Source organism: Pongo pygmaeus, chromosome 22, assembly GCF_028885625.2.
Source record: "Pongo pygmaeus isolate AG05252 chromosome 22, NHGRI_mPonPyg2-v2.0_pri, whole genome shotgun sequence".
NCBI classification, from domain to species: Eukaryota; Metazoa; Chordata; class Mammalia; order Primates; family Hominidae; genus Pongo; species Pongo pygmaeus.
The window spans coordinates 58,287,295-58,298,526 of record NC_072395.2 but is presented as its reverse complement, the minus strand read 5'-3'; the positions used below and the strand labels follow the sequence as shown (position 1 = coordinate 58,298,526).

Here is an 11,232-nt window from a genome sequence, read left to right as displayed (position 1 = left end):
CCTGACCTCAGGTGATCCGCCCACCTAGGACTCCTAAAGTGTTGGGATTACAGGATTGAGCCCCCATGCCTGGGCTATTTAAATCTTCTTTAATGTACCTTAGTAAATGTTTTGCTGTTTTTGGAATATTTCACTAGAACAATTACTAGGTGGTTGACGGGTTTCGATACTACTAAAATGGTATCATTTAAAAATTCTCATTTTCTAATTATTAGTTGCTGGTCTGTATAAAGACAATTAATTTCTGTATATTTAGCTTGTATCCAGTGTTGTTGCTAAATTTGCTTTTTAGAAATAACAGCTTTATTAAAATATAATTCACACACCATACAGTTCACCTATTTAAAGTGTAGAGTTCAGTGCTTGTTAGCATATTCACAGAATTTCACAACCATCATCGCAATCAATTTTGGAACATTTTTATCACCCTCCCCCACAAAAAGTACAACAAACAAAAACCTGTACCAACACTGAATTCATTTTTCACCCTAACACTCACCTAGAGATTATTTTGGATTTTCTACAAACACAATGCAGTTCCTGCTGTGCTTGTGTTGGGAAATCTACCGGAACCCACAGGAGGGAAAGTTTAATGAAAGCACGCGCCTGCTGGAGAACGAACTGGGCTTTTGAAAAGAGAGGGGCTGTGTTTGTGCTGACACGAACAAGGTACAGAGAGATCTAAATGCATGGTATAGTGCGTGTGTGTGTTGTCCAGAATGGCTAATTCAAATGTTCATTCTAACCTTAGACGTGGATTGAGAATTAGGCAGATGTACATAGAAATGAATTAGGACACTCAGGCTACTTGGGAATTTTGAGTGATTCCAGTACAAGCTCCTGAGGGCCTCATCAGCAGAGGCATTTCTGAATGCATCCTCTTCCCCTCCCCAAAGAAGAAGATTAAATGTGCCAGGTCTGTAGGGAAGGTCAGCAGGGGTGCTTGTGGCCAAGCCTGCGTCCCCTCACCTGTGCTGCTGGCAGGCTGGGTCCCCAGGCAAACCCTAGCATCCGACTGGATCAACTGAGCAGAACAACCCTGAATTAAGCTTCTGCCCTGAGCTGGGGAGAGCCAGCCACAGAGACCCCGGGTGGGAAAGCTGGACCAGGCACGAGCCTCCTTCTGTGGGGGGCACAGTGGTGGCTGCAGGGGTCATTCCCAGGGGTCGGAGGCATCCACCCCAGGCAGGAGCTGCCTCCAGGTGACTTGAGCAATGAAGAGAAAAAATTCTTTCTGTGTCAAAATATGTTTCTGTGTTAGCCTAAGGTAAACTGAGAAAAAGAATCCCAGTTTAAGAGAATTTCTGCATAAGTAAGGTTCACAAGTGTATCTCAGAGCTTGTGATTCTCTGGAGGAAAATGTCATAACAATGTAGGAATCTTCGTTTAGACAAGTTTGCCCATTTTATAACTTTGGTACACATACTACTATAAAATGTCAAGTTTTAACACTGAAAATTAAATTTCCGAGGGTGGCACGTGAACAATTTCCTCTGAGGAGAGGGAAGAGCCACACTCGATAATTTCTTTTCCACCTTTCTCTCCTTTTCCCTGTCCTGGGACTTCCAGAAACTGCGGGAGGTGGGGCCAGAAGAGAACAAGGATCTGAAAAACGCTCTCACTCTAACTCCCACATGGCATGTGTGAGCCAGTCTTAGCTTTGGTTTGCACTTTCTGAAAGGAAGGAATGATATTGAAACCTTACTTTGAGAGATGATGGATTCCTGGGGAAATGAGCAAATGGAGGGATGGATGGATGGATGGATGGATGGATGGATGGATGGATGGATGGATAAACAGATGGATGGATGGATAGATGGGTGGAAGCTTGGGTGGATGGATGGATGGATGGATGGATGGATGGGTGGATGGTTGGGTGGATGGATGGATGGATGGATGAATGGATGGATAGATGGGTGGATGGTTGGATGGATGGATGGACGGATGAACGGATGGATGGATAGATAGATGGGTGGATGGACGGATGGGTGGAGGGATGGAAGGATGGATGGACAGGTGGGTGGGTGGGTGGATGGATGGGTGAACAGGTGGGTGGGTGGGTGGATGGATGGATAGATGGATGGATGGATGGATGGATAGATGGGTGGATGGTTGGGTAGATGGATGGCTGGATGGATGGATGGATGGATAGATGGGTGGATGGATGGATGGATGGATGGATGGATAGATGGGTGGGTGGTTGAGTGGATGGATGAATGGATGGATGGATGGATGGATAGATAGAGGGGTGGATGGTTGGATGGATGGATGGATGGATGGATGAATGGATGGGTGGTTCGGTGGATGGATGGATGGATGGGTGGGTGGATGGATGGATGGATGGATGGATGGGTGGATGGACGGATAGATGGGTGGGTGGTTGCGTGGATGGATGAATGGGTGGATGGATGGATGGATGGATGGATGGATGGATGGATGGATGGATAGATGGGTGGGTGGTTGGGTGGATGGATGAATGGGTGGATGGATGGATGGGTGGATGGATGAATGGGTGGATGGATGGATGGATGGATGGATGGATGGATGGATGGATGGATGGATAGAGGGGTGGATGGTTGGATAGATGGATGGATGGATGGATGGATGGATGGATGGGTGGGTGGGTGGGTGGATGGATGGATGGATGGACGAGTGGGTGGACGGATGGATGGACGAGTGAGTGGATGGATGGATGGACGGGTGGATGGATGGATGGATGGGTGGACAGATGGATGGATGGGTGGATGGATAGACAGGTGGGTGGATGGATGGATGGGTGGACGGGTGGGTGGATGGATGGATGGATGGCGAGTGGGTGGATGGAAGGATGGACGGATAGATGGGTGGATGGATGGATGGATGGATGCATGGATGGATGGATGGATAGATGGGTGGATGGTTGGGTAGATGGATGGCTGGCTGGATGCATGGATGGATAGATGGGTGGATGGATGGATGGATAGATGGGTGGATGGATGGATGGATAGATGGGTGGATGGATGGATGGATGGATAGATGGGTGGGTGGTTGGGTGGATGGATGGATGGATGGATGGATAGAGGGGTGGATGGTTGGATGGATGGATGGATGGATGGATGGATGGGTGGTTCGGTGGATGGATGGATGGATGGATGGATGGATGAGTGGATGGATGGATGGATGGATGGATGGATGGACGACTGGGTGGATGGATGGATGGACGAGTGAGTGGGTGGATGGATGGATGGGCGAGTGAGTGGATGGATGGATGGACGGGTGGATGGATGGATGGACGGGTGGATGGATGGACGGATGGGTGGATGGAAGGACGGGTGGGTGGATGGATGGATGGGTGGACGGGTGGGTGGATGGATGGATGGATGGACGAGTGGGTGGATGGATGGATGGATGGGTGGATGGATGGACAGGTGGATGGATGGATGGATGGATGGATGGATGGATGTGTGCAGAGGAAAGAGGCACTGTCATCGGTCTCCATGTGAATTCCAGCCAGCAAGACTACAATGCTCCTATGAGACCAAACTGTATTTTGAATTAAAGTTTCCATATTGAGGATAAGCTTATGCTCAGAAGAAAAATCACAGCTTCTGAGCAACTGGTCTGTAAATTGGCAACAGCATGAAGCAGGTAAGAGAATATGCTTGCTATGGACATGTGCCCAGACACAGAACAGTGGCTAATTGTTAAAACATTTCCTTCCAAGGCTAATATTTTCAGAAGGAAAAATATAACAAAGGTGATTACTGCCACATTTAAATTTCCGCAAGGCCCCGTTTTATTTTTAACCTGATAAAAGGGACCAGAACTAGTGGATCCATGTCATGACGCACTTGTCAAAACCCATAAAATGTTTGACACAAGGAATGAACCCTAATGTGAGCTATGTGTTTGCGTGACTGATAATTGTAACAAACGCAGCACAGGAAGCAGGATGTCAGTCGCAGAGGAGCCGAGGCACTGGGGCTCCCTGGACCTGATACTCAGTTTTTCTGTAAACCTAAAACTGCTCTAAGTAACAAAGTCCACTAATTAAAATGTTTAAAAAGGAGCCAAACCATGCTTCTTCTTTAATACATCTTATATGCTTTTCCTAATAATAATATGAATCATTTTAAATGTCCGATTTGGAGATTTTCATATCGTTTTTGAAAGACTGGGCGTTTTGGAAATCCCCTGTTGGGTCATGTCATTACCTGAACAGCTCATTGAACGTTTTGTGAGTGACTCTGACACACACGATGGGTCCCTTGTTGTTGTTCATAAACGGGATTTTATAGAAGCATTGATTATATCATAACATTATAAAGGCCTATAAAATTGCTCCTGAACCTGAATTGCAGGGTGAAATTTAAGGGCAACTATCTCTAATAATAGCAATGTGGAAAGCTATTGTATTTTGATCTTATTTCATTATAGTTTCTGACATTCTCAAATGGCCTTTGCACTTTGTAGGAATAGGGCATTAAGAAATAAATACCTGGCCGGGAGTGGTGGCTCACACCTGTAATCCCAGCACTTTGGGAGGCCGAGGCGGGCGGATCATGAGGTCAGGAGATTGAGACCATCCTGGCTAACATGGTGAAACCCCATCTCTACTAAAAATACAAAAAATTAGCTGGGCGTGGTGGCCGGCGCCTGTAGTCCCAGCTACTCGGGAGGCTGAGGCAGGAGAATGGCGTGAACCCGGGAGGCAGAGCTTGCAGTGAGCCGAGATCACGCCACTGCACTCCAGCCTGGGGGACAGAGCGAGACTCCGTCTCAAATAAATAAATACCTGAGTGTCTTTTAAAAATTAGAATTCAACACCAAATTGTGGGTTATTTAAAAAAAACATGTTAAAGACAAATTCCCTCGACCTGGGCGTGCCCGTTTCTTCCCTATATTGGTCACTTCACGTTAGATGTAAACACCAGCGCCGTTCCCTGACTATTCTGAATATAAAGACACCTTTTTTTTCTCTTCTCAGAGACCTGTATTGCCTTAAAACCACACTCCTAGGAATGACCACCTGCAAGCTTGCGCTATGACTCGCATCCCGAGACACGTGGGCCAGTATGAGCGGAGAGGCTCCCAGCACAGTCACAAGACCCTGTGATATTATTTTAGACTCACCTGTGTCTGTTGACAACACCACACACATGAAATGATGCTCACCAGAATCGAAATGTTCAGCTAAACAAAGAATTGTATTGGTCATGAAATTATTAACAGGAGGGATAAAACTCCAGGGTGGGCCATTAAAGAATCTGAATTCAAATCATTCTCACGTAAGATGTTGGAGCTAGATTTACATCTATGCGTGTGCACCCACCAGGTCAAAGTCTCACTTCTGTCCTGTCCCTGCCACACCTAGCCCAGAGCTGTCAGAGGGACAGGCTGGTGGGGACTTGGGTGCGGACAGGAGGTGGTGCCAGTTCAAGGGGTCCCCATGGTCAAGTTGTGGCTACCTGAACACTGAAAGAAAACGAAAATCATAGTTACTTAAAATAAACTTATTATCTAAAAACTGCAAACCCCCAGTGGCACACAAAGACAACTTCCTTTTTTCTTGTCTAATTAATAGTACTAAACAGAGGCCAATTGATTCAGTACAAATGCTGCTCACTTGAGCTGGGTTTTGATTGTCTTTTCTTTTCTTTTTTTTTGAGATGGAGTTTTGCTCTTCTTGCCCAAGCTGGAGTGCAATGGTGCAATTTCGGCTCACTGCAACTTCCGCCTCCTGGGTTCAAGTGATTCTCCTGCCTCAGCCTCCCAAGTAGCTGGGATTACAGGCACCTGCCACCATGCCCAGCTATTTTTTGTATTTTTAGTACAGACGGAGTTTCGCCATGTTGGCCAGCTGGTCTTGAACTCCTGACCTCGGGTGATCCACCTGCCTTGGCCTCCCAAAGTGCTGGGATTACAAGCATGAGCCACCACGCCCAACCTGTCTTTGCTCTTAAAAGGTGCAGAAATCTGCATTCGTTTTCTGAGGCTGCTGCAACACTGTTCCACAAACCTGATGGCTAAGAACAGAGGTTCTCTCACAGATCTGGAGCCAGAAGTCCCAGATCAAGGTGTGGGTGCGGCCTTGCCCCTTCCAGAGGCCCTGGGGAGGATCCCTCCTGCCTCTCCCAGCTCCCAGCAGCCCCCAGTGTCCCCTGGCCTGTGCATCACTCCAGTCTCTGCCTCCATCTTCATGTGGCCTCCTCCTTTTGGGTCTGTGTCTGTGTCCACATTTCCTCTTTTGGTGATGACACAGTCACATTGGATTATAGCCCATCGTAATGAACTCGATTTAACGTGATTACATCTGCAAAGACCTTATTTCCAAGTAGGGTCACACACACGGGTATGGGGGTGTAGGGCTTCAGTGCGTCCTTTTTTGGGGGTAGGGGACAGCATTCAACCCATAACAAAATGTGTCTGTGTGTGAGGCTGACTCCGTCCCTGTAAGCACAGGCTCCCCTGTGAGACTTTCTCCCCAGTTTGGGGGCTCCTGACTGGTCAGTGGTGTATTTGCTATCCATTGTGTCCTAACAAAGCACCCCAAGTTTAATGGCTTACAATAACCTACAATAAACCTTCCTTATCCTCACAGTTCCTCTGAGCCAGGAAATCCAGCACAGCTTAGCTGGGCGCTGGGGCACAGGGCTCTCACGAGGCTGCAGTTGGATGCCTCTGGGGCCACTGTCATCTGAGAGCCTCCCCAGGGCTGCAGGGGCCAGGTCCAGGCACGTGGCTGGCACACTAGTGCTGCTGGTGGCGGGAGGCCTCTGTTCTCCCTCTGAGACCCGTGGCTGGCCCATGGCTGCCTGGGCTGGCTGGGCTTCCCTCCCACCCCAGGCAATGTCATCAGTGGACCATGAGCTCAGCAGCTGCCGGCTAGGGTTCCTTCATTCTCCTACAGTCTCCTGGAGAGAAGGGGCTGGCGCTTCCTTCTTTGCTCCTTAGAGTCTTCCTGTGACTTCTGCAGCAAGGTTTGTGCAGACAGCAGGGTTTGTAGGTGTACCTGTGGCCAAGCATTTCTCATTTTTCTGGAACTTTGAAGTACCTGGGAGGTTTTCCTTTTCTCTTCCCAGGTGTGGAAACCACAGAATCTTCTGTGCTCTGTGTCTGAAGGGTGGACAGGCTGCGCCGTGGCCCCCAGGGCAGTTTTCCTGGAAACCAAGATGCCGTGTTCCAGATTTCAGTGTGAACCAAGGCAGTGTGCAGGGGCCTTGGATGAAGCTCCCACTCCTGCCCATTATTTTGGGAGTCAAAGGGCCTGAGGCAGGGGCCGGAGATGAATGCTGGTGGCTTACATCCCAGCTCAGGAGCTCCGGAAACCGGAGAGGCGTCGTGGAAACTGTGGGCCACTCGAGGCAGCAGGAAGAGGTGCTCCAGGATCCTGATGAAGTGAAAGCAACTCCATGCTCCCTGCAGACTGGTGGGGAGCACATGGGGGAAGCAGGGACTGTGTACAGCAGGGCAGGTGTCCCCCTCCTGCCCCTCCAGGTGCCCTGGGCACCTCTCCCCACCGCACTCTGCCCAGGCTGACCCTGGGGCTGGCACAGGCTGGGGAGGGTGGGCTTGGCCTCAGGTATGGCAGTCTAAGGTCGGGCGGGGGGCTTCTTCTCGGCGGGTGTACAGGCAGCCTGTCTCCCTGCACTCAGGCCCCAGGGGCCCCGCCCTCACCTCACCCTCCTGGTGCGCTCCAGCCATGGGCTCGCTTTCTCCCTGCTCCCTGACCCACTGTTGCCAGTGGTCCCTCCATCGACGTCCCCCTGGGGCTGCCTGAGGTTGCTCTGCTTCCAGGACCCTGGGCTCTCTTTGGGACCCTGCTGGCCCAAGCCAGCCTCCTTTCCACGCTGGGGATGCAGTTACACCTGTTTCTTTGACGGCTGCCTGGTACAGTCACATTCCACCCCCGGCACCCCGTGGCGCCTAGGAGGCCCTGCGAGCCCCGTTTGGTGACCCGGGGAGCCTGGGCTTCCGGCTGGGTGGTCTCTGAGGGGAGGAGCCTGGTACACCCTGGATGGAGGGGAGGAAAAGGGGCAGCCTGGACATATCCACCAGGACTGGGCCTGCCTGTGATGCCAGTGTGGCCCTGGTTTTCACCGAGACCCATCTCCCCAGGCCAGGGGTGGGGCCTCCCTGGACTCCCCTCCTCGCCCTTCAGGGACGGGGGCTGACATTCCTCACACACACGTCTACCTCAGAGTGGTTTCCATCCCTCGCACACACTGTAAACCCCCCAGGGTTATAGGACAATTTTGAACCTGTGAGGACCCAGCTTCTCTCCATGGGGTACATTTGGGAAAACACAGGCCCAGAGAGGGGGCACAGGCCCGGGAGGGGGCACAGGTCCAGGGAGAGGGCACAGGCCCAGGGAGGGGGCACAGGTCCGGGGAGGGGGCAGAGGCCCTAGAGGGGGCAAAGGTCTGGGGAGGGGGCACAGATCCAGGGAGGGGGCACAGGTCTAGGGAGGGGCACAGATCCAGGGAGGGGGCACATGTCTGGGGAGGGGGCACAGATCCAGGAAGGGGGCAGAGGCCTGGGGAGGGGGGCACAGATCTGGGGAGGGGGCACAGGCCTGGGGAGGGGGCACATGCCCAGGTAGCACAGGCAGCTGAAGGCCCAGTGGGCCCCTGACACCTGATAGCAGAAAACATGAGGGTGACAGGCTGGCATCATGGCCCAGAAGGGCCCCCGGCCCTGCCTTCACCTGCAGGCCTGACTAGCCACCCCCACAGGCCTTTTGGCTGGTGTGGGACACAGAACAGAGTGTTGACAAAAACCAACACAAAGGCAGCAAAGCTGCCGGCCAAGTCTCAGTGACTGTGAACGGATACCGGGGTAACGGTGAGATGTGTCCACACTGAAGGGGCTCGGGAGTGGGAGTGGAGCCCTGGAGGCCCCATCTCTGCTGGGAAGGGCACGGGGGAGCATGGCCCCCATCGTGAGCAGAGACGGAGAGGAGAGCTTGGACTCCTCACTCCAGGGAAGGCAGATGGTGCCCCACACTGCACCTGTGGGAATCGGCCACACCAGGAACACCAGATGCATTTACCTAGAAATCAAGAAAGGTTCACATTCAATCAACCAGACACATCATTTGAAAATTTGGGGGAAAATACTAAAAGGAACCCAAAGATAGATAAAGAACAGCACTAGTGAAGACAGCGGGAGGTGGGGACTTGGTCAGATGAAGGCCTGGCTCTGAGGCCAGCGCAGTGCAGGGTGAGGCAGCCCAGAAACGCTCGGGAGCCCCCACGGGCAGACACCGAGGGAGGGAATCGTCCACAGCCACGGCTTTCTTGGCACAACATAAACCAAGAAGCTTTTGAAGCCTGCAAGACCCACGACCTTCTCCAGTCAAAGGCCGCTGACATCTGCTCCGTGCATGGAGGAACCAGACCCACAGGTCACAGAAACCGTGGCCGAGCATTTGAAATGATGAAACTCTTCCCCACCAGTTAATTGTTTCTCCAGGGCAGGGGCCTAGAAGTAGAATTTCTTGGTTGAAAAGATGGCATCTTTAAAAACCATCACGTAAGAACAACCCTAACTGTCTTCCCTGCGCCAGCAGCCGCCTGCCTCACTCACTCATCCCCACACTGAAGGCTTCCGAGCTCCTTCTCATTGGAAGCAGTTCCAGACGCTGGGGATCCATCACCACAAAGCAGGGGGAAAATCCCTGCCGTGCAAACACATTCCAGTAAGAGACAATGAGACAGGCTGCTGGGTGCTGGTTAGGAATGTGAACGGGGTTGTCAGAGGGGCCTCGCTGAGAAGACCCCGAGAAAAGACTGGAGGAGGCCAGGAGCCAGGGAGGCCTGCGTGGTTGGGGGAACAGCATCGCAGGCAGAGGGAACGGCGAGGCAAAGGCGAGTCAGGTGCGTGTCCGGTGTTCCGGGATGGAGAGTCCATGTAGCCAGAGGGTGTGGAGGAAGGAGAGGACCTCAGGGTGGGAAGTGAGTGAGTTGGGAGCCACCCTGGTGGGTCTGCCAGATCCTAACAGGGTCACCAGGCTTCTGGCTCAAAAGCAAGTTGTCGGCCAGAGAGCAAGCTTTGGGGGCTTCAAAAGGGGTGACATTGGTGTCTCAGCCCAGCTCAGGTGGGACAGGCCGGCCTGGCTGACCCTGGGGTGTCTTGTCTGTCTGAGCCTCGTCCCCGCCGCCACCTTACATGTCGGATGCACGTGTGGACAGTGATGACTGATGGGCCTTTGTGGAGTCTGGGCTCTGCACAGGGGCTTCGTGGTGAGGGAAGATGCGGGGATGGAAGGGAACCTGCTGTTGGTGAGAATGCGCCCGGGTCTCGTGATAGTCTCTCATCTTAGTCCCGCTAAGCCACCCCTCCTGCCTGCTCCCATGCACTGCAGGGCCCCTGGGCTCATGTAGACAGGAAGACGGGGGCACCCGCCACGGAGAGGAATGGCCCAAGTCTGTCAATGCTCTCCAGGTAGCAACACGTTGATGGGAGGGCGGGCTCCTCAGCCCCACTCATGGCTGACCCAGCAAAGCAGTGGCAGAAGCCAGTGGCTGAGGGCTTGTCTCAGGTGTGCATGCGCTGGCTGGGAACTGGTTTTTGTTCCTCCAGGGGCCCCGCGGGCTGGTTTCCAGTCTCTGAAACACCTGGGACTCCAGACTCCTCTTACAGCATAGGTGGACGCTAAGCGGGTTGTGGGAGGCTTGAGAGACGCAGAGGAGGGAGCCTGCCGGACCCAGAATCCCCACTGTGTCTCCTCCTCAGTGTCAGAGGATCAGCTGTGTGCGTACACAGACACATATGCACAGACACACGGATGCACAGACACACGGATGCACAGACACAGTGACAGACACACAAGCACACAGACACATTGACACACATACACAGACATACAGATGCACCAACACACAGATACAGACACACTGACACACACACACTGACACAGACACACATATACAGAGACACACGGATGCACCGACACACGGACACACATAGTGACAGACATGCAAGCACACAGACACATAGACACACACACAGACACACAGATGCACCAACACACAGATACACAGACACACTGAGACACACACAGAGACACTGACACACACAGACACACAGATGCACAGACACACAGACACATAGATGCACCCACACATAGACACACACACACAGTGACAGACACACACACAGGCACACAGACACAGACACACTGACACACACAGACACAGAGATGCACCGACACACAGATACAGACACACAGACTCACAGACACAGACACAC

At 52.2% G+C, this 11,232-nt stretch overlaps 1 long non-coding RNA gene across 1 annotated transcript; it reads left to right on the top strand.

Moving 5' to 3' along the window:
* The first annotated feature begins 503 nt into the window (after positions 1–503).
* On the top strand, positions 504–5,260 carry LOC129022275 (uncharacterized). Its single transcript, XR_008496330.2, has 2 exons — positions 504–669; positions 4,967–5,260. It is a non-coding gene; the product is annotated as an uncharacterized LOC129022275 (long non-coding RNA).
* The last annotated feature ends 5,972 nt before the right edge of the window (positions 5,261–11,232 follow it).